The 19,380-nt window shown below is 37.6% G+C and overlaps 10 non-coding genes across 10 annotated transcripts; all 10 read right to left on the bottom strand.

The window, feature by feature from the left end:
• Positions 1-2,033: 2,033 nt before the first annotated feature.
• Positions 2,034-2,106, bottom strand: TRNAF-GAA (transfer RNA phenylalanine (anticodon GAA)). The gene has a single exon. It is a non-coding gene; the product is annotated as a tRNA-Phe (tRNA).
• Positions 2,107-3,202: 1,096 nt separating this feature from the next.
• TRNAF-GAA (transfer RNA phenylalanine (anticodon GAA)) lies at positions 3,203-3,275 on the bottom strand. Its single transcript has one exon. It is a non-coding gene; the product is annotated as a tRNA-Phe (tRNA).
• Positions 3,276-4,951: 1,676 nt separating this feature from the next.
• TRNAF-GAA (transfer RNA phenylalanine (anticodon GAA)) lies at positions 4,952-5,024 on the bottom strand. Its single transcript has one exon. It is a non-coding gene; the product is annotated as a tRNA-Phe (tRNA).
• A 1,097-nt stretch (positions 5,025-6,121) lies between these two features.
• Positions 6,122-6,194, bottom strand: TRNAF-GAA (transfer RNA phenylalanine (anticodon GAA)). The gene has a single exon. It is a non-coding gene; the product is annotated as a tRNA-Phe (tRNA).
• A 1,675-nt stretch (positions 6,195-7,869) lies between these two features.
• Positions 7,870-7,942, bottom strand: TRNAF-AAA (transfer RNA phenylalanine (anticodon AAA)). The gene has a single exon. It is a non-coding gene; the product is annotated as a tRNA-Phe (tRNA).
• Positions 7,943-9,038: 1,096 nt separating this feature from the next.
• On the bottom strand, positions 9,039-9,111 carry TRNAF-GAA (transfer RNA phenylalanine (anticodon GAA)). The gene has a single exon. It is a non-coding gene; the product is annotated as a tRNA-Phe (tRNA).
• A 4,585-nt stretch (positions 9,112-13,696) lies between these two features.
• TRNAF-GAA (transfer RNA phenylalanine (anticodon GAA)) lies at positions 13,697-13,769 on the bottom strand. The gene has a single exon. It is a non-coding gene; the product is annotated as a tRNA-Phe (tRNA).
• Positions 13,770-14,866: 1,097 nt separating this feature from the next.
• TRNAF-GAA (transfer RNA phenylalanine (anticodon GAA)) lies at positions 14,867-14,939 on the bottom strand. The gene has a single exon. It is a non-coding gene; the product is annotated as a tRNA-Phe (tRNA).
• Positions 14,940-16,614: 1,675 nt separating this feature from the next.
• On the bottom strand, positions 16,615-16,687 carry TRNAF-AAA (transfer RNA phenylalanine (anticodon AAA)). Its single transcript has one exon. It is a non-coding gene; the product is annotated as a tRNA-Phe (tRNA).
• A 1,096-nt stretch (positions 16,688-17,783) lies between these two features.
• On the bottom strand, positions 17,784-17,856 carry TRNAF-GAA (transfer RNA phenylalanine (anticodon GAA)). Its single transcript has one exon. It is a non-coding gene; the product is annotated as a tRNA-Phe (tRNA).
• Between the last annotated feature and the right edge of the window lie 1,524 nt (positions 17,857-19,380).

The raw sequence follows: 19,380 nt of genomic DNA, 5'->3' as shown, positions 1-19,380 counted from the left end.
CCAGGGTGTACAAGCTATATCATCTGACTACTGACAGTTTTGTATAAGGGGAATTGGAGGCTGATGCAGGCAAAGCTTTACTTTAAAATAAAGCAAGAAGTTTCAAATAAATGAGGCATAGTTGAATACAAGAGAGGTGGAAGCAAGTTTGAAAGGAAGACAGAAAGTAAATAATATGTTGAATTGATTGTGTTGTTGATCAGATTGATGAAAGGTTTTGATAAAGAAGAGCGTTGATTTAACTCCAAACAGCTTTTGTGACATGAAAAGCAGAAGTTGAAATTGTGCCGAAACCCGGGATGGAACCAGGGACCTTTAGATCTTCACTCTAACGCTCTCCCAACTGAGCTATTTCAGCCTGCTGGTAGTTTGGGTCTTCATCCTTTCTTTTAAACTTCCCAAGAAAATAGATGCTCATCCTCATGCTAGAGCTATGTTTTAAGATGTCCTGTATCATTCATCAGTTAACGGGTGCAATAGGTAAATAGCATTTTTCGGATCCAGGTTAGGTAGCTTTTTTTTTTACTCTGAATGGACTAGCACCATATTACACAGAGGTATTTGGCCTGAGTAGGTAAGCTATGTCATCTGAATACTGAAATCTGTGTTCAAGGAGAAGTGGAAGCTGATGCAGACAAGAGTTTACTTTACAAAAAAGCATGAAATAGGAAACATTTGTAGTCGAAGCTGAATGCAAGAGAGGTGGAAGCAAATTTAGAAGGAGGACAGAAAGACAATTCTATGTTGAATTGATCATGTTGTCGATCAGTTGATCAAATATTTTGATAAATAAAGAAAGAAAAACTTGAGCTGATACCAAGAAATATTTTGTGAGAAGCAAGAAACCTCTCAGACTTTTCCGAAACCCAGCATTGAACAAGGGACTTTTAGATTTTCAATCTAACACTCTCCCAACTGAGCTATTTCATCCAGCTGGCCATTTTGGCTTTCTGTTGTATTTTTGATAATTGTTAAAGATAAATGCAGACCCTGGTCATTCTATCTGCATGTGCAGTTATGTGTTAAATTGTCCAATATTATTCAGCAGCTAAATTGGTCTGATGGGTGAATTTCCTTTTTAGGAGCCAAGTTAGTTAGAAGATGTTTGTAAACTATGAATGGACTTATACTCAGACACACAGACCTATATGGCGAGGGTAGGCAAACTAGGTCATCTGACTACTAACAGTTTTGTATAAGGGGAACTCGAGGCTGATGCAGGCAAAGCTTTACTTTCAATTAAAGGAAGAATTGGCAAATAAAGCAGGTAAAGTTGAATACAAGAGAGGTGGAAGCAAGTTTGACAGAAAGACAGAATGTAAAAAATATGTTGAAATGGTTGTCTTATCGATCAGCTTGATAAAAGGTTTTGATCATTATAAACAACGTCAATATGAGTTGACTCCAAATAGCATTTGTGGCATGCAAAGCAGAAGTTCAAAATGTGCCTAAACCCGGGATTGAACCAGGGACCTTTAGATCTTCAGTCTACTGCTCTCCCAACTGAGCTATTTCATCCAGCTGGCAATTTCGGCTTTCTGTTGTATTTTTTATAATTGTTAAAGATAAATGCAGAACCTGGTCACTCTATCTGCATGTGCAGTTATGTGTTAAATTGTCCAGTATTATTCAGTAGCTAAATTGGTCTGATGGGTGAATTTCCTTTTTAGGAGCCAAGTTAGTTAGATGATGTTTGTAAACTATGAATGGACTTATACTCAGAAACACAGACCTATATGGCGAGGGTCGGCAAGCTAGGTCATCTGACTACTAACAGTTTTGTATAAGGGGAACTGGAGGCTGATGCAGGCAAAGCTTTACTTTCAATTAAAGGAAGAATTGGGAAATAAAGGAGGCAAAGTTGAATACAAGAGAGGTGGAAGCAAGTTTGAAAGAAAGACAGAAAGTAAATAATATGTTGAATTAATTGTATTGTCGATTATCTTGATAAAAGGTTTTGATCATTATAAACAAAGTCAATATGAGATGACTCAAAATAGTCTTTGTGGCATGCAAAGCAGAAGTTCAAAATGTGCCGAAACCCGGGATCGAACCAGGGACCTTTAGATCTTCAGTCTAACACTCTCCCAACTGAGCTATTTCGGCCTGCCAGCAGCTATAGTATTCAGCCTCTTTTTTTGAACAATCCCAGAACAGAGATGCAGAACCTGGATTTTCAATCTGAGGTTAGAGCTGTGTTTTAATGTGTCCTGCATTGTTCAGCAGCTAACTGGTGAAATGGGTGAGTAGCGTTTTTGGGATAAATGTTAGGTCGTTTTTCTTTTAAAACTCTGAGTGGACCAGAACTGTATTACACAGACGTATGTCGCCTGAGTAGGTAAGCTATGTCATCTCAATACTGACAACTTTGTTCAAGGAGAAGTGAAAGCTGATGCAGACAAGAGTTTACTTTGAAAAAAGTATAAAATGGGATAAATTCGTCATCAAAGCTGATGGCAAGAGAGGTGGAAGCAAGTTTAGAAGGAGGACAGAAAGACAACTTTTTGTTGAAGTTATCATGTTGTTGATCAGTTGATAAAATATTTTGAGAAATAAAGAAAAAAAAACTAGAGCTGATTTCAAGAAATATTTTGCAAGAATGTAGGATCCCCTCGCACTGTGCTGAAAGTCAGGATTGAATCAGGTACCTTAAGCTCTTCAGTCTAACGATCTCCCAACTGAGATATTTCAGCCAACAAGTCCCTGTGGCCTCCTGATGTATTATTAATAATTGTAGACGATACATACAGAACCTGGTCATTCTATTTTCGTTTATAGTTATGTGTTAAAGTGTCCAGTATCATTCAGCAGGTAACTTGGTCTGATGAGTGAATATCCTTTTTAGGGGACAATGTAGGTAGAATTTTTTTTTCTAAACTCTGAATTGACTTATACTCTGAAACACAGACCTATATGGCCAGGGTGTACAAGCTATGTCATCTGACTACTGACAGTTTTGTATAAGGGGAATTGGAGGCTGATGCAGGCAAAGCTTTACTTTAAAATAAAGCAAGAAGTTGCAAATAAATGAGGCATAGTTGAATACAAGAGAGGTGGAAGCAAGTTTGAAAGGAAGACAGAAAGTAAATAATATGTTGAATTGATTGTGTTGTTGATCAGATTGATAAAAGGTTTTGATAAAGAAGAGCGTTGATTTAACTCCAAACAGCTTTTGTGACATGAAAAGCAGAAGTTGAAATTGTGCCGAAACCCGGGATTGAACCAGGGACCTTTAGATCTTCAGTCTAACGCTCTCCCAACTGAGCTATTTCGGCCTGCTGGTAGTTTGGGTCTTCATCCTTTCTTTTAAACTTCCCAAGAAAATAGATGCTCAACCTCATGCTAGAGCTATGTTTTAAGATGTCCTGTATCATTCATCAGTTAACGGGTGCAATAGGTAAATAGCATTTTTCGGATCCAGGTTAGGTAGCTTTTGTTTTTTACTCTGAATGGACTAGCACCATATTACACAGAGGTATTTGGCCTGAGTAGGTAAGCTATGTCATCTGAATACTGAAATCTGTGTTCAAGGAGAAGTGGAAGCTGATGCAGACAAGAGTTTACTTTACAAAAAAGCATGAAATAGGAAACATTTGTAGTCGAAGCTGAATGCAAGAGAGGTGGAAGCAAATTTAGAAGGAGGACAGAAAGACAATTCTATGTTGAATTGATCATGTTGTCGATCAGTTGATCAAATATTTTGATAAATAAAGAAAGAAAAACTTGAGCTGATACCAAGAAATATTTTGTGAGAAGCAAGAAACCTCTCAGACTTTTCCGAAACCCAGCATTGAACAAGGGACTTTTAGATTTTCAATCTAACACTCTCCCAACTGAGCTATTTCATCCAGCTGGCCATTTTGGCTTTCTGTTGTATTTTTGATAATTGTTAAAGATAAATGCAGACCCTGGTCATTCTATCTGCATGTGCAGTTATGTGTTAAATTGTCCAATATTATTCAGCAGCTAAATTGGTCTGATGGGTGAATTTCCTTTTTAGGAGCCAAGTTAGTTAGAAGATGTTTGTAAACTATGAATGGACTTATACTCAGACACACAGACCTATATGGCGAGGGTAGGCAAACTAGGTCATCTGACTACTAACAGTTTTGTATAAGGGGAACTCGAGGCTGATGCAGGCAAAGCTTTACTTTCAATTAAAGGAAGAATTGGCAAATAAAGCAGGTAAAGTTGAATACAAGAGAGGTGGAAGCAAGTTTGACAGAAAGACAGAATGTAAAAAATATGTTGAAATGGTTGTCTTATCGATCAGCTTGATAAAAGGTTTTGATCATTATAAACAACGTCAATATGAGTTGACTCCAAATAGCATTTGTGGCATGCAAAGCAGAAGTTCAAAATGTGCCTAAACCCGGGATTGAACCAGGGACCTTTAAATCTTCAGTCTACTGCTCTCCCAACTGAGCTATTTCATCCAGCTGGCAATTTTGGCTTTCTGTTGTATTTTTTATAATTGTTAAAGATAAATGCAGAACCTGGTCACTCTATCTGCATGTGCAGTTATGTGTTAAATTGTCCAGTATTATTCAGTAGCTAAATTGGTCTGATGGGTGAATTTCCTTTTTAGGAGCCAAGTTAGTTAGATGATGTTTGTAAACTATGAATGGACTTATACTCAGAAACACAGACCTATATGGCGAGGGTCGGCAAGCTAGGTCATCTGACTACTAACAGTTTTGTATAAGGGGAACTGGAGGCTGATGCAGGCAAAGCTTTACTTTCAATTAAAGGAAGAATTGGGAAATAAAGGAGGCAAAGTTGAATACAAGAGAGGTGGAAGCAAGTTTGAAAGAAAGACAGAAAGTAAATAATATGTTGAATTAATTGTATTGTCGATTATCTTGATAAAAGGTTTTGATCATTATAAACAAAGTCAATATGAGTTGACTCAAAATAGTCTTTGTGGCATGCAAAGCAGAAGTTCAAAATGTGCCGAAACCCGGGATCGAACCAGGGACCTTTAGATCTTCAGTCTAACGCTCTCCCAACTGAGCTATTTCAGCCTGCCAGCAGCTGTAGTATTCAGCCTCTTTTTTTGAACAATCCCAGAACAGAGATGCAGAACCTGGATTTTCAATCTGAGGTTAGAGCTGTGTTTTAATGTGTCCTGCATTGTTCAGCAGCTAACTGGTGAAATGGGTGAGTAGCGTTTTTGGGATAAATGTTAGGTCGTTTTTCTTTTAAAACTCTAAGTGGACCAGCACTGTATTACACAGACGTATGTCGCCTGAGTAGGTAAGCTATGTCATCTCAATACTGACAACTTTGTTCAAGGAGAAGTGAAAGCTGATGCAGACAAGAGTTTGCTTTGAAAAAAGTATAAAATGGGATAAATTCGTCATCAAAGCTGATGGCAAGAGAGGTGGAAGCAAGTTTAGAAGGAGGACAGAAAGACAACTTTTTGTTGAAGTTATCATGTTGTTGATCAGTTGATAAAATATTTTGAGAAATAAAGAAAAAAAAACCTAGAGCTGATTTCAAGAAATATTTTGCAAGAATGTAGGATCCCCTCGCACTGTGCTGAAAGTCAGGATTGAATCAGGTACCTTAAGCTCTTCAGTCTAACGATCTCCCAACTGAGATATTTCAGCCAACAAGTCCCTGTGGCCTCCTGATGTATTATTAATAATTGTAGACGATACATACAGAACCTGGTCATTCTATTTTCGTTTATAGTTATGTGTTAAAGTGTCCAGTATCATTCAGCAGGTAACTTGGTCTGATGAGTGAATATCCTTTTTAGGGGACAATGTAGGTAGAATTTTTTTTTCTAAACTCTGAATTGACTTATACTCTGAAACACAGACCTATATGGCCAGGGTGTACAAGCTATGTCATCTGACTACTGACAGTTTTGTATAAGGGGAATTGGAGGCTGATGCAGGCAAAGCTTTACTTTAAAATAAAGCAAGAAGTTTCAAATAAATGAGGCATAGTTGAATACAAGAGAGGTGGAAGCAAGTTTGAAAGGAAGACAGAAAGTAAATAATATGTTGAATTGATTGTGTTGTTGATCAGATTGATAAAAGGTTTTGATAAAGAAGAGCGTTGATTTAACTCCAAACAGCTTTTGTGACATGAAAAGCAGAAGTTGAAATTGTGCCGAAACCCGGGATTGAACCAGGGACCTTTAGATCTTCAGTCTAACGCTCTCCCAACTGAGCTATTTCGGCCTGCTGGTAGTTTGGGTCTTCATCCTTTCTTTTAAACTTCCCAAGAAAATAGATGCTCATCCTCATGCTAGAGCTATGTTTTAAGATGTCCTGTATCATTCATCAGTTAACAGGTGCAATAGGTAAATAGCATTTTTCGGATCCAGGTTAGGTAGCTTTTTTTTTTACTCTGAATGGACTAGCACCATATTACACAGAGGTATTTGGCCTGAGTAGGTAAGCTATGTCATCTGAATACTGAAATCTGTGTTCAAGGAGAAGTGGAAGCTGATGCAGACAAGAGTTTACTTTACAAAAAAGCATGAAATAGGAAACATTTGTAGTCGAAGCTGAATGCAAGAGAGGTGGAAGCAAATTTAGAAGGAGGACAGAAAGACAATTCTATGTTGAATTGATCATGTTGTCGATCAGTTGATCAAATATTTTGATAAATAAAGAAAGAAAAACTTGAGCTGATACCAAGAAATATTTTGTGAGAAGCAAGAAACCTCTCAGACTTTTCCAAAACCCAGCATTGAACAAGGGACTTTTAGATTTTCAATCTAACACTCTCCCAACTGAGCTATTTCATCCAGCTGGCCATTTTGGCTTTCTGTTGTATTTTTGATAATTGTTAAAGATAAATGCAGACCCTGGTCATTCTATCTGCATGTGCAGGTATGTGTTAAATTGTCCAATATTATTCAGCAGCTAAATTGCTCTGATGGGTGAATTTCCTTTTTAGGAGCCAAGTTAGTTAGAAGATGTTTGTAAACTATGAATGGACTTATACTCAGACACACAGACCTATATGGCGAGGGTAGGCAAACTAGGTCATCTGACTACTAACAGTTTTGTATAAGGGGAACTCGAGGCTGATGTAGGCAAAGCTTTACTTTCAATTAAAGGAAGAATTGGCAAATAAAGCAGGTAAAGTTGAATACAAGAGAGGTGGAAGCAAGTTTGACAGAAAGACAGAATGTAAAAAATATGTTGAAATGGTTGTCTTATCGATCAGCTTGATAAAAGGTTTTGATCATTATAAACAACGTCAATATGAGTTGACTCCAAATAGCATTTGTGGCATGCAAAGCAGAAGTTCAAAATGTGCCTAAACCCGGGATTGAACCAGGGACCTTTAGATCTTCAGTCTACTGCTCTCCCAACTGAGCTATTTCATCCAGCTGGCAATTTCGGCTTTCTGTTGTATTTTTTATAATTGTTAAAGAAAAATGCAGAACCTGGTCACTCTATCTGCATGTGCAGTTATGTGTTAAATTGTCCAGTATTATTCAGTAGCTAAATTGGTCTGATGGGTGAATTTCCTTTTTAGGAGCCAAGTTAGTTAGATGATGTTTGTAAACTATGAATGGACTTATACTCAGAAACACAGACCTATATGGCGAGGGTCGGCAAGCTAGGTCATCTGACTACTAACAGTTTTGTATAAGGGGAACTGGAGGCTGATGCAGGCAAAGCTTTACTTTCAATTAAAGGAAGAATTGGGAAATAAAGGAGGCAAAGTTGAATACAAGAGAGGTGGAAGCAAGTTTGAAAGAAAGACAGAAAGTAAATAATATGTTGAATTAATTGTATTGTCGATTATCTTGATAAAATGTTTTGATCATTATAAACAAAGTCAATATGAGTTGACTCAAAATAGTCTTTGTGGCATGCAAAGCAGAAGTTCAAAACGTGCCGAAACCCAGGATCGAACCAGGGACCTTTAGATCTTTAGTCTAACGCTCTCCCAACTGAGCTATTTCGGCCTGCCAGCAACTATAGCATTCAGCCTCTTTTTTTGAACAATCCCAGAACAGAGATGCAGAACCTGGATTTTCAATCTGAGGTTAGAGCTGTGTTTTAATGTGTCCTGCATTGTTCAGCAGCTAACTGGTGAAATGGGTGAGTAGCGTTTTTGGGATAAATGTTAGGTCGTTTTTCTTTTAAAACTCTAAGTGGACCAGCACTGTATTACACAGACGTATGTCGCCTGAGTAGGTAAGCTATGTCATCTCAATACTGACAACTTTGTTCAAGGAGAAGTGAAAGCTGATGCAGACAAGAGTTTACTTTGAAAAAAGTATAAAATGGGATAAATTCGTCATCAAAGCTGATGGCAAGAGAGGTGGAAGCAAGTTTAGAAGGAGGACAGAAAGACAACTTTTTGTTGAAGTTATCATGTTGTTGATCAGTTGATAAAATATTTTGAGAAATAAAGAAAAAAAAACTAGAGCTGATTTCAAGAAATATTTTGCAACAATGTAGGATCCCCTCGCACTGTGCTGAAAGTCAGGATTGAATCGGGTACCTTAAGCTCTTCAGTCTAACGATCTCCCAACTGAGATATTTCAGCCAACAAGTCCCTGTGGCCTCCTGATGTATTATTAATAATTGTAGACGATACATACAGAACCTGGTCATTCTATTTTCGTTTATAGTTATGTGTTAAAGTGTCCAGTATCATTCAGCAGGTAACTTGGTCTGATGAGTGAATATCCTTTTTAGGGGACAATGTAGGTAGAATTTTTTTTTCTAAACTCTGAATTGACTTATACTCTGAAACACAGACCTATATGGCCAGGGTGTACAAGCTATGTCATCTGACTACTGACAGTTTTGTATAAGGGGAATTGGAGGCTGATGCAGGCAAAGCTTTACTTTAAAATAAAGCAAGAAGTTGCAAATAAATGAGGCATAGTTGAATACAAGAGAGGTGGAAGCAAGTTTGAAAGGAAGACAGAAAGTAAATAATATGTTGAATTGATTGGAGTTAAATCAACGCTCTTCTTTATCAAAACCTTTTATCAATCTGATCAACAACACAAACAGCTTTTGTGACATGAAAAGCAGAAGTTGAAATTGTGCCGAAACCCGGGATTGAACCAGGGACCTTTAGATCTTCAGTCTAACGCTCTCCCAACTGAGCTATTTCGGCCTGCTGGTAGTTTGGGTCTTCATCCTTTCTTTTAAACTTCCCAAGAAAATAGATGCTCAACCTCATGCTAGAGCTATGTTTTAAGATGTCCTGTATCATTCATCAGTTAACGGGTGCAATAGGTAAATAGCATTTTTCGGATCCAGGTTAGGTAGCTTTTTTTTTTACTCTGAATGGACTAGCACCATATTACACAGAGGTATTTGGCCTGAGTAGGTAAGCTATGTCATCTGAATACTGACATCTGTGTGCAAGGAGAAGTGGAAGCTGATGCAGACAAGAGTTTACTTTACAAAAAAGCATGAAATAGGAAACATTTGTAGTCGAAGCTGAATGCAAGAGAGGTGGAAGCAAATTTAGAAGGAGGACAGAAAGACAATTCTATGTTGAATTGATCATGTTGTCGATCAGTTGATCAAATATTTTGATAAATAAAGAAAGAAAAACTTGAGCTGATACCAAGAAATATTTTGTGAGAAGCAAGAAACCTCTCAGACTTTTCCGAAACCCAGCATTGAACAAGGGACTTTTAGATTTTCAATCTAACACTCTCCCAACTGAGCTATTTCATCCAGCTGGCCATTTTGGCTTTCTGTTGTATTTTTGATAATTGTTAAAGATAAATGCAGACCCTGGTCATTCTATCTGCATGTGCAGTTATGTGTTAAATTGTCCAATATTATTCAGCAGCTAAATTGGTCTGATGGGTGAATTTCCTTTTTAGGAGCCAAGTTAGTTAGAAGATGTTTGTAAACTATGAATGGACTTATACTCAGAGACACAGACCTATATGGCGAGGGTAGGCAAACTAGGTCATCTGACTACTAACAGTTTTGTATAAGGGGAACTCGAGGCTGATGCAGGCAAAGCTTTACTTTCAATTAAAGGAAGAATTGGCAAATAAAGCAGGTAAAGTTGAATACAAGAGAGGTGGAAGCAAGTTTGACAGAAAGACAGAATGTAAAAAATATGTTGAAATGGTTGTCTTTTCGATCAGCTTGATAAAAGGTTTTGATCATTATAAACAACGTCAATATGAGTTGACTCCAAATAGCATTTGTGGCATGCAAAGCAGAAGTTCAAAATGTGCCTAAACCCGGGATTGAACCAGGGACCTTTAGATCTTCAGTCTACTGCTCTCCCAACTGAGCTATTTCATCCAGCTGGCAATTTTGGCTTTCTGTTGTATTTTTTATAATTGTTAAAGAAAAATGCAGAACCTGGTCACTCTATCTGCATGTGCAGTTATGTGTTAAATTGTCCAGTATTATTCAGTAGCTAAATTGGTCTGATGGGTGAATTTCCTTTTTAGGAGCCAAGTTAGTTAGATGATGTTTGTAAACTATGAATGGACTTATACTCAGAAACACAGACCTATATGGCGAGGGTCGGCAAGCTAGGTCATCTGACTACTAACAGTTTTGTATAAGGGGAACTGGAGGCTGATGCAGGCAAAGCTTTACTTTCAATTAAAGGAAGAATTGGGAAATAAAGGAGGCAAAGTTGAATACAAGAGAGGTGGAAGCAAGTTTGAAAGAAAGACAGAAAGTAAATAATATGTTGAATTAATTGTATTGTCGATTATCTTGATAAAATGTTTTGATCATTATAAACAAAGTCAATATGAGTTGACTCAAAATAGTCTTTGTGGCATGCAAAGCAGAAGTTCAAAACGTGCCGAAACCCGGGATCGAACCAGGGACCTTTAGTCTAACGCTCTCCCAACTGAGCTATTTCGGCCTGCCAGCAGCTATAGTATTCAGCCTCTTTTTTTGAACAATCCCAGAACAGAGATGCAGAACCTGGATTTTCAATCTGAGGTTAGAGCTGTGTTTTAATGTGTCCTGCATTGTTCAGCAGCTAACTGGTGAAATGGGTGAGTAGCGTTTTTGGGATAAATGTTAGGTCGTTTTTCTTTTAAAACTCTAAGTGGACCAGCACTGTATTACACAGACGTATGTCGCCTGAGTAGGTAAGCTATGTCATCTCAATACTGACAACTTTGTTCAAGGAGAAGTGAAAGCTGATGCAGACAAGAGTTTACTTTGAAAAAAGTATAAAATGGGATAAATTCGTCATCAAAGCTGATGGCAAGAGAGGTGGAAGCAAGTTTAGAAGGAGGACAGAAAGACAACTTTTTGTTGAAGTTATCATGTTGTTGATCAGTTGATAAAATATTTTGAGAAATAAAGAAAAAAAAACTAGAGCTGATTTCAAGAAATATTTTGCAAGAATGTAGGATCCCCTCGCACTGTGCTGAAAGTCAGGATTGAATCAGGTACCTTAAGCTCTTCAGTCTAACGATCTCCCAACTGAGATATTTCAGCCAACAAGTCCCTGTGGCCTCCTGATGTATTATTAATAATTGTAGACGATACATACAGAACCTGGTCATTCTATTTTCGTTTATAGTTATGTGTTAAAGTGTCCAGTATCATTCAGCAGGTAACTTGGTCTGATGAGTGAATATCCTTTTTAGGGGACAATGTAGGTAGAATTTTTTTTTCTAAACTCTGAATTGACTTATACTCTGAAACACAGACCTATATGGCCAGGGTGTACAAGCTATGTCATCTGACTACTGACAGTTTTGTATAATGGGAATTGGAGGCTGATGCAGGCAAAGCTTTACTTTAAAATAAAGCAAGAAGTTGCAAATAAATGAGGCGTAGTTGAATACAAGAGAGGTGGAAGCAAGTTTGAAAGGAAGACAGAAAGTAAATAATATGTTGAATTGATTGGAGTTAAATCAACGCTCTTCTTTATCAAAACCTTTTATCAATCTGATCAACAACACAAACAGCTTTTGTGACATGAAAAGCAGAAGTTGAAATTGTGCCGAAACCCGGGATTGAACCAGGGACCTTTGGATCTTCAGTCTAACGCTCTCCCAACTGAGCTATTTCGGCCTGCTGGTAGTTTGGGTCTTCATCCTTTCTTTTAAACTTCCCAAGAAAATAGATGCTCAACCTCATGCTAGAGCTATGTTTTAAGATGTCCTGTATCATTCATCAGTTAACGGGTGCAATAGGTAAATAGCATTTTTCGGATCCAGGTTAGGTAGCTTTTGTTTTTTACTCTGAATGGACTAGCACTATATTACACAGAGGTATTTGGCCTGAGTAGGTAAGCTATGTCATCTGAATACTGAAATCTGTGTTCAAGGAGAAGTGGAAGCTGATGCAGACAAGAGTTTACTTTACAAAAAAGCATGAAATAGGAAACATTTGTAGTCGAAGCTGAATGCAAGAGAGGTGGAAGCAAATTTAGAAGGAGGACAGAAAGACAATTCTATGTTGAATTGATCATGTTGTCGATCAGTTGATCAAATATTTTGATAAATAAAGAAAGAAAAACTTGAGCTGATACCAAGAAATATTTTGTGAGAAGCAAGAAACCTCTCAGACTTTTCCGAAACCCAGCATTGAACAAGGGACTTTTAGATTTTCAATCTAACACTCTCCCAACTGAGCTATTTCATCCAGCTGGCCATTTTGGCTTTCTGTTGTATTTTTGATAATTGTTAAAGATAAATGCAGACCCTGGTCATTCTATCTGCATGTGCAGTTATGTGTTAAATTGTCCAATATTATTCAGCAGCTAAATTGGTCTGATGGGTGAATTTCCTTTTTAGGAGCCAAGTTAGTTAGAAGATGTTTGTAAACTATGAATGGACTTATACTCAGACACACAGACCTATATGGCGAGGGTAGGCAAACTAGGTCATCTGACTACTAACAGTTTTGTATAAGGGGAACTCGAGGCTGATGCAGGCAAAGCTTTACTTTCAATTAAAGGAAGAATTGGCAAATAAAGCAGGTAAAGTTGAATACAAGAGAGGTGGAAGCAAGTTTGACAGAAAGACAGAATGTAAAAAATATGTTGAAATGGTTGTCTTATCGATCAGCTTGATAAAAGGTTTTGATCATTATAAACAACGTCAATATGAGTTGACTCCAAATAGCATTTGTGGCATGCAAAGCAGAAGTTCAAAATGTGCCTAAACCCGGGATTGAACCAGGGACCTTTAAATCTTCAGTCTACTGCTCTCCCAACTGAGCTATTTCATCCAGCTGGCAATTTTGGCTTTCTGTTGTATTTTTTATAATTGTTAAAGATAAATGCAGAACCTGGTCACTCTATCTGCATGTGCAGTTATGTGTTAAATTGTCCAGTATTATTCAGTAGCTAAATTGGTCTGATGGGTGAATTTCCTTTTTAGGAGCCAAGTTAGTTAGATGATGTTTGTAAACTATGAATGGACTTATACTCAGAAACACAGACCTATATGGCGAGGGTCGGCAAGCTAGGTCATCTGACTACTAACAGTTTTGTATAAGGGGAACTGGAGGCTGATGCAGGCAAAGCTTTACTTTCAATTAAAGGAAGAATTGGGAAATAAAGGAGGCAAAGTTGAATACAAGAGAGGTGGAAGCAAGTTTGAAAGAAAGACAGAAAGTAAATAATATGTTGAATTAATTGTATTGTCGATTATCTTGATAAAAGGTTTTGATCATTATAAACAAAGTCAATATGAGTTGACTCAAAATAGTCTTTGTGGCATGCAAAGCAGAAGTTCAAAATGTGCCGAAACCCGGGATCGAACCAGGGACCTTTAGATCTTCAGTCTAACGCTCTCCCAACTGAGCTATTTCAGCCTGCCAGCAGCTGTAGTATTCAGCCTCTTTTTTTGAACAATCCCAGAACAGAGATGCAGAACCTGGATTTTCAATCTGAGGTTAGAGCTGTGTTTTAATGTGTCCTGCATTGTTCAGCAGCTAACTGGTGAAATGGGTGAGTAGCGTTTTTGGGATAAATGTTAGGTCGTTTTTCTTTTAAAACTCTAAGTGGACCAGCACTGTATTACACAGACGTATGTCGCCTGAGTAGGTAAGCTATGTCATCTCAATACTGACAACTTTGTTCAAGGAGAAGTGAAAGCTGATGCAGACAAGAGTTTGCTTTGAAAAAAGTATAAAATGGGATAAATTCGTCATCAAAGCTGATGGCAAGAGAGGTGGAAGCAAGTTTAGAAGGAGGACAGAAAGACAACTTTTTGTTGAAGTTATCATGTTGTTGATCAGTTGATAAAATATTTTGAGAAATAAAGAAAAAAAAACCTAGAGCTGATTTCAAGAAATATTTTGCAAGAATGTAGGATCCCCTCGCACTGTGCTGAAAGTCAGGATTGAATCAGGTACCTTAAGCTCTTCAGTCTAACGATCTCCCAACTGAGATATTTCAGCCAACAAGTCCCTGTGGCCTCCTGATGTATTATTAATAATTGTAGACGATACATACAGAACCTGGTCATTCTATTTTCGTTTATAGTTATGTGTTAAAGTGTCCAGTATCATTCAGCAGGTAACTTGGTCTGATGAGTGAATATCCTTTTTAGGGGACAATGTAGGTAGAATTTTTTTTTCTAAACTCTGAATTGACTTATACTCTGAAACACAGACCTATATGGCCAGGGTGTACAAGCTATGTCATCTGACTACTGACAGTTTTGTATAAGGGGAATTGGAGGCTGATGCAGGCAAAGCTTTACTTTAAAATAAAGCAAGAAGTTTCAAATAAATGAGGCATAGTTGAATACAAGAGAGGTGGAAGCAAGTTTGAAAGGAAGACAGAAAGTAAATAATATGTTGAATTGATTGTGTTGTTGATCAGATTGATAAAAGGTTTTGATAAAGAAGAGCGTTGATTTAACTCCAAACAGCTTTTGTGACATGAAAAGCAGAAGTTGAAATTGTGCCGAAACCCGGGATTGAACCAGGGACCTTTAGATCTTCAGTCTAACGCTCTCCCAACTGAGCTATTTCGGCCTGCTGGTAGTTTGGGTCTTCATCCTTTCTTTTAAACTTCCCAAGAAAATAGATGCTCATCCTCATGCTAGAGCTATGTTTTAAGATGTCCTGTATCATTCATCAGTTAACAGGTGCAATAGGTAAATAGCATTTTTCGGATCCAGGTTAGGTAGCTTTTTTTTTTACTCTGAATGGACTAGCACCATATTACACAGAGGTATTTGGCCTGAGTAGGTAAGCTATGTCATCTGAATACTGAAATCTGTGTTCAAGGAGAAGTGGAAGCTGATGCAGACAAGAGTTTACTTTACAAAAAAGCATGAAATAGGAAACATTTGTAGTCGAAGCTGAATGCAAGAGAGGTGGAAGCAAATTTAGAAGGAGGACAGAAAGACAATTCTATGTTGAATTGATCATGTTGTCGATCAGTTGATCAAATATTTTGATAAATAAAGAAAGAAAAACTTGAGCTGATACCAAGAAATATTTTGTGAGAAGCAAGAAACCTCTCAGACTTTTCCAAAACCCAGCATTGAACAAGGGACTTTTAGATTTTCAATCTAACACTCTCCCAACTGAGCTATTTCATCCAGCTGGCCATTTTGGCTTTCTGTTGTATTTTTGATAATTGTTAAAGATAAATGCAGACCCTGGTCATTCTATCTGCATGTGCAGGTATGTGTTAAATTGTCCAATATTATTCAGCAGCTAAATTGCTCTGATGGGTGAATTTCCTTTTTAGGAGCCAAGTTAGTTAGAAGATGTTTGTAAACTATGAATGGACTTATACTCAGACACACAGACCTATATGGCGAGGGTAGGCAAACTAGGTCATCTGACTACTAACAGTTTTGTATAAGGGGAACTCGAGGCTGATGTAGGCAAAGCTTTACTTTCAATTAAAGGAAGAATTGGCAAATAAAGCAGGTAAAGTTGAATACAAGAGAGGTGGAAGCAAGTTTGACAGAAAGACAGAATGTAAAAAATATGTTGAAATGGTTGTCTTATCGATCAGCTTGATAAAAGGTTTTGATCATTATAAACAACGTCAATATGAGTTGACTCCAAATAGCATTTGTGGCATGCAAAGCAGAAGTTCAAAATGTGCCTAAACCCGGGATTGAACCAGGGACCTTTAGATCTTCAGTCTACTGCTCTCCCAACTGAGCTATTTCATCCAGCTGGCAATTTCGGCTTTCTGTTGTATTTTTTATAATTGTTAAAGAAAAATGCAGAACCTGGTCACTCTATCTGCATGTGCAGTTATGTGTTAAATTGTCCAGTATTATTCAGTAGCTAAATTGGTCTGATGGGTGAATTTCCTTTTTAGGAGCCAAGTTAGTTAGATGATGTTTGTAAACTATGAATGGACTTATACTCAGAAACACAGACCTATATGGCGAGGGTCGGCAAGCTAGGTCATCTGACTACTAACAGTTTTGTATAAGGGGAACTGGAGGCTGATGCAGGCAAAGCTTTACTTTCAATTAAAGGAAGAATTGGGAAATAAAGGAGGCAAAGTTGAATACAAGAGAGGTGGAAGCAAGTTTGAAAGAAAGACAGAAAGTAAATAATATGTTGAATTAATTGTATTGTCGATTATCTTGATAAAATGTTTTGATCATTATAAACAAAGTCAATATGAGTTGACTCAAAATAGTCTTTGTGGCATGCAAAGCAGAAGTTCAAAACGTGCCGAAACCCAGGATCGAACCAGGGACCTTTAGATCTTTAGTCTAACGCTCTCCCAACTGAGCTATTTCGGCCTGCCAGCAACTATAGCATTCAGCCTCTTTTTTTGAACAATCCCAGAACAGAGATGCAGAACCTGGATTTTCAATCTGAGGTTAGAGCTGTGTTTTAATGTGTCCTGCATTGTTCAGCAGCTAACTGGTGAAATGGGTGAGTAGCGTTTTTGGGATAAATGTTAGGTCGTTTTTCTTTTAAAACTCTAAGTGGACCAGCACTGTATTACACAGACGTATGTCGCCTGAGTAGGTAAGCTATGTCATCTCAATACTGACAACTTTGTTCAAGGAGAAGTGAAAGCTGATGCAGACAAGAGTTTACTTTGAAAAAAGTATAAAATGGGATAAATTCGTCATCAAAGCTGATGGCAAGAGAGGTGGAAGCAAGTTTAGAAGGAGGACAGAAAGACAACTTTTTGTTGAAGTTATCATGTTGTTGATCAGTTGATAAAATATTTTGAGAAATAAAGAAAAAAAAACTAGAGCTGATTTCAAGAAATATTTTGCAACAATGTAGGATCCCCTCGCACTGTGCTGAAAGTCAGGATTGAATCGGGTACCTTAAGCTCTTCAGTCTAACGATCTCCCAACTGAGATATTTCAGCCAACAAGTCCCTGTGGCCTCCTGATGTATTATTAATAATTGTAGACGATACATACAGAACCTGGTCATTCTATTTTCGTTTATAGTTATGTGTTAAAGTGTCCAGTATCATTCAGCAGGTAACTTGGTCTGATGAGTGAATATCCTTTTTAGGGGACAATGTAGGTAGAATTTTTTTTTCTAAACTCTGAATTGACTTATACTCTGAAACACAGACCTATATGGCCAGGGTGTACAAGCTATGTCATCTGACTACTGACAGTTTTGTATAAGGGGAATTGGAGGCTGATGCAGGCAAAGCTTTACTTTAAAATAAAGCAAGAAGTTGCAAATAAATGAGGCATAGTTGAATACAAGAGAGGTGGAAGCAAGTTTGAAAGGAAGACAGAAAGTAAATAATATGTTGAATTGATTGGAGTTAAATCAACGCTCTTCTTTATCAAAACCTTTTATCAATCTGATCAACAACACAAACAGCTTTTGTGACATGAAAAGCAGAAGTTGAAATTGTGCCGAAACCCGGGATTGAACCAGGGACCTTTAGATCTTCAGTCTAACGCTCTCCCAACTGAGCTATTTCGGCCTGCTGGTAGTTTGGGTCTTCATCCTTTCTTTTAAACTTCCCAAGAAAATAGATGCTCAACCTCATGCTAGAGCTATGTTTTAAGATGTCCTGTATCATTCATCAGTTAACGGGTGCAATAGGTAAATAGCATTTTTCGGATCCAGGTTAGGTAGCTTTTTTTTTTACTCTGAATGGACTAGCACCATATTACACAGAGGTATTTGGCCTGAGTAGGTAAGCTATGTCATCTGAATACTGACATCTGTGTGCAAGGAGAAGTGGAAGCTGATGCAGACAAGAGTTTACTTTACAAAAAAGCATGAAATAGGAAACATTTGTAGTCGAAGCTGAATGCAAGAGAGGTGGAAGCAAATTTAGAAGGAGGACAGAAAGACAATTCTATGTTGAATTGATCATGTTGTCGATCAGTTGATCAAATATTTTGATAAATAAAGAAAGAAAAACTTGAGCTGATACCAAGAAATATTTTGTGAGAAGCAAGAAACCTCTCAGACTTTTCCGAAACCCAGCATTGAACAAGGGACTTTTAGATTTTCAATCTAACACTCTCCCAACTGAGCTATTTCATCCAGCTGGCCATTTTGGCTTTCTGTTGTATTTTTGATAATTGTTAAAGATAAATGCAGACCCTGGTCATTCTATCTGCATGTGCAGTTATGTGTTAAATTGTCCAATATTATTCAGCAGCTAAATTGGTCTGATGGGTGAATTTCCTTTTTAGGAGCCAAGTTAGTTAGAAGATGTTTGTAAACTATGAATGGACTTATACTCAGAGACACAGACCTATATGGCGAGGGTAGGCAAACTAGGTCATCTGACTACTAACAGTTTTGTATAAGGGGAACTCGAGGCTGATGCAGGCAAAGCTTTACTTTCAATTAAAGGAAGAATTGGCAAATAAAGCAGGTAAAGTTGAATACAAGAGAGGTGGAAGCAAGTTTGACAGAAAGACAGAATGTAAAAAATATGTTGAAATGGTTGTCTTTTCGATCAGCTTGATAAAAGGTTTTGATCATTATAAACAACGTCAATATGAGTTGACTCCAAATAGCATTTGTGGCATGCAAAGCAGAAGTTCAAAATGTGCCTAAACCCGGGATTGAACCAGGGACCTTTAGATCTTCAGTCTACTGCTCTCCCAACTGAGCTATTTCATCCAGCTGGCAATTTTGGCTTTCTGTTGTATTTTTTATAATTGTTAAAGAAAAATGCAGAACCTGGTCACTCTATCTGCATGTGCAGTTATGTGTTAAATTGTCCAGTATTATTCAGTAGCTAAATTGGTCTGATGGGTGAATTTCCTTTTTAGGAGCCAAGTTAGTTAGATGATGTTTGTAAACTATGAATGGACTTATACTCAGAAACACAGACCTATATGGCGAGGGTCGGCAAGCTAGGTCATCTGACTACTAACAGTTTTGTATAAGGGGAACTGGAGGCTGATGCAGGCAAAGCTTTACTTTCAATTAAAGGAAGAATTGGGAAATAAAGGAGGCAAAGTTGAATACAAGAGAGGTGGAA

This window comes from Triturus cristatus, chromosome 8 (assembly GCF_964204655.1).
Source record: "Triturus cristatus chromosome 8, aTriCri1.1, whole genome shotgun sequence".
NCBI classification, from domain to species: Eukaryota; Metazoa; Chordata; class Amphibia; order Caudata; family Salamandridae; genus Triturus; species Triturus cristatus.
This window is presented reverse-complemented; position numbering and strand designations above follow the sequence as displayed.